This window comes from Emydura macquarii, unplaced genomic scaffold (genome assembly GCF_026122565.2).
Source record: "Emydura macquarii macquarii isolate MOO-44397 ecotype Brisbane River unplaced genomic scaffold, CSIRO-AGI_Emac_v2 contig_2825, whole genome shotgun sequence".
NCBI classification, from domain to species: Eukaryota; Metazoa; Chordata; order Testudines; family Chelidae; genus Emydura; species Emydura macquarii.
This window is the reverse complement of record NW_027132962.1, coordinates 344,693-348,470: the sequence shown is the minus strand read 5'-3', so window position 1 is coordinate 348,470 and position 3,778 is coordinate 344,693.

Below are 3,778 nucleotides of genomic sequence, written 5' to 3'. Positions count from 1 at the left end.
AAAAAGTTTGGAGTTTCTCTCAAAAAAGCTGTTCAGCAGGGAAGCCTGGCGGAGGTGCCAGCCACTGGGGAGGAGGGAGAGCGTTCCTCTGCAGGCAGTGACTTTCAGGTCTGGTTCTGCCCCCAAGCTGCAAGCTGGTACCCATTGTAATGTATCTGTGGAGCTTAGCAGAGTGACTGTATTGAATGAAAGTCTGTTGCTAAACAGGACAGGTAGGACAGTGAAATTAATATTCTAAAGAAAAAAAATTATACTAGCTTAAACATATGTGAAGTTGGGATTAGTTGGGCAGAGACTGGTGCGGAGAACCAACGGGGAAGAGAGCAGGAGGAGAGAGGAGACCGATCTGGTGAGGAGCTTATGTGCATAGGGAGACTGGGACCGGCTGAACAAAGAAAGTGGGACAAGTAGCCAGGCAAGGTAGGATACAGAGATTGCATGAGAATACCAGGGACGGTATTGGGACTGTGAGCTAATGGGGATAGGAAATATGCAAATAGGTGAGGTGACTGGAGGCTAGTGCTTGGGGGAAGAGATGGATCCAGATGAGAAGCCAGAAGGAGGGAGACTAGGAGTCGCTGGGCAAGGAGACTGGGACTGAAATGAATGGACCGAGATTGGCTAGGTGAGGAGAATGGGTCTGGGACAAGGAGCCTAGGATGGGGAAGAGAAAGCTCTTGAATAGACTGGAGGGAACAAGGAAGAAAGGGTCATAACAAGGGGTGGGGGGGGGAAGGAGGAGAGAATAAGCCCATTAGGAGCACACACTCAAGTTTCCAGAATGAAACCCTCATTCCTGATTCTCACCAAATAGCAGTGAAAACTACTGGCAAAGTGTCCCATTCCCTGCTAGTGATGGTCCATGTAGAGGATGACAGCCACTACTGCCATAATTTACTCCATTCATGCAAGTGGTAGAAGTATGTGGCAGACCTAAGGATTCCAACACTGCTGGTGACCCATGTAGGTGTCCGTATAATTCCGCATGATGGAATTTGCTGTTGCAATTTTTTAAAATACTTGGAAGATTAAATACAAAAATCTATATTAAAATAATATTAAGGTTTCAAAGTCAAGCTGTCAAAAGTTAGGAAATACCAAATTTCCCTGTGCATTCTTAACTCAGCCCCCTTGTGATTATGCATTGTGATAGTCCTAAATAATGATCACACACTATTTTTTTTCCACAGGATCCCTGCCTCATTTAGTGCACAGATGGACCTGCTCCAGGGGTGGGTTGTGTAATGGAGATTGTTGTCTGTAGGACTCCTGCTTCATTTATTTCAGAAGTTGGAAGATGTAGAGGGTTACAGAAAGAGAAGGGATGGTCTCATGATTAAGCCAGTTGAATGCTGTCCTGGAAAATTGGATTCCCTCTCTTCCTCTGCCAAGGCGTTCCTATGTGATACTAGGTAAGTTGCTTAAACCAAACTTTTCACAGGTGGTCATTATTTATATGTTCCTGTTTTTCATTTTCTGGGTGCCAGACCTGAGACCGTGGGGTCTGATTTGCAGATGTGCTGAGCATTCTCAGTTGAAGTCAATGGGATCTGTGTTTTGAACATGTAAAGTGCTATATAATATTAAGTGCTGTGAAAAATCAGGTCCTAGGCATCTCTAAATTAGTGGATACTTTTTGACCTTAAGCTCTTTGTACCTCAGTTTGCTATCTGTAAAATGGGGATAATACTACCTCATGTCAGGGATGTTGTGAAAATAAATTAATGTTTGTGAAGCATTCAAATACTATAGGGATGAGCACCATGCAAAAGCTGATGGAGGAATTATTGAACGCCTGCTCTGAAGACAGAATTATGAGTGTGCAGTAAATAACCCATGAAGCTGTAAATTTGCATGAAGAGAAAACATACTATTGAATAGCTGCTTCTTCAATGAGCACTGTCCATTCTGTGTATGGAATAAGGCAGGGGGCCTGTGGGAGGGGAAAAGTATGTGATTAAAGACTATCACTGTGCATATGCAGAGGAGGATCAAATTAAGGATGTGTATGTAGGCGACCTTAACTGTGGCATTTCCTAACTTGTCAATGCTTGACTTTGCAACCTTAATGTTCTCTTAACATACTTTTAGTGTGTAATTTAAGGTATAAAATACGATCATGTAACTATAGTCCATACCACAATTTTATATGTAGAAAGAGGAAGCAGAGTTAAGGTAGCTTGTGCAACCTTAAATTTGAAATATCCTGATTCAAGTGCATAATCAAACTGCTACAGATGTTATTCCTGTGAATAGATGAGCCAGTGGAGACCCTTATGCCCACACAATACCAGGGGAAGGCATTCTGGTATGGAGAAATAAGCACAGGGTTGGAAGTTAAGAGGTCCTGAGTTATAAACATCCCTTTGAAACTGACAGATTCATGGTGAGAGGAAATGAGTTTCCTAAGCCCATGTTCCCTAATCTGTAAAATGGGGATAATATTTATGCATCTTGTAGGAGTGTTCTGAGGTTTAATTTAACACCTGTTCAATATTTTGAACATGTACTGTTTTATATAAACACTAAAAATTATTGCAAAGTCCATACAAACACATCTGCAGAGTTCAGAACTCAGTATTCGGTTAACACCTTGTTTGTATGGATTGTATCTCAAGTATCACTATATTTAATGTAACTTCTGTGTGTGTATCAAAAAAACTATTCCAGTATGAAAGGAGGGCTTATCTGAGTGACACTCATTCAGACAAAACTGAAAGCAAAGAGCACAGCCAAGATCGTAATCACCTTTTCCACAGGTTGATATAAATCATGCTGTGATTCAACAACGCTTTTGCTTTCCCTTTCATCTATGCTATACAGAGGTCTGTTTGCTCTGCTTCAGAGGACTCTTGAAAGATGTTTTCTTAAATGATAATTTTCTTGACCCAGGGGGTGTTTGATTACTGCTGTGCGTCAGTGCTTTCACATAAAGATGTTGGATGGGCATGTATGTTAGTCGCTCTCTGTTATGGCTTTACTCTGGGGGGAAAAAAGTATTTAATGCCCAAAGGCAGTCAGTATGTTCAAGTGTAAGTATTTATTTACCTAGCATTCATCCCCTCATTCCCATGTCTTGAAGTTTGCAAACTGCCTCTTCATTCAGGGGAAGATTGACACAGACCTAATAGACCCACTTCTGATGTCTCACTCTGTAAATTCAGACTAACCCAACAGTTACATGGACTTAACTACAGTTCCAAAAGCAATAGTTTTCATTCCTGTTTGCAAAAATTCCTGAGAGAACAGTGTGATCAAGATATGTAAATGTGGATGACCTGGAATAAATAGTGGAAGTTTAAAGCTTTTCCCTAGATTACTAGCATGATACCAGCCCAGGCAAGATAGTTGAGGGTTGTAGTTCAGGCCTTGATTCAGTATACTTAAAAACATTCTTAACTTTGTTAGTAGACCCACTGACGTCAACAACACTTACACTCAAGCTTAAAATTAGGCACATGCTTAAGTACCTCTCTGAATAGGGGCCTAAATGCATTGGCTGAAGTGTTGGAGGGTGATTAACTTCTTATGTGGACTGGCCAACTAGAGGGGAAGAAGGGATGAAATCTCCACACTTCTAGTTGCAGTTACATCTATACAAAGAAAACGTCCCCCCTCGTCCCCCAAAAAAATCCCAGCATTTGTTAACCAGTTCAGCTCCCCCACTGTTAACATGCTGCTGGTGTATATAGTCAGTGGGACCTGCTCTGAGCAATGTTGAACCCAAATATATATATTTACATTGAAAACAGACTGGTTAAACTGAACTGATGCCACC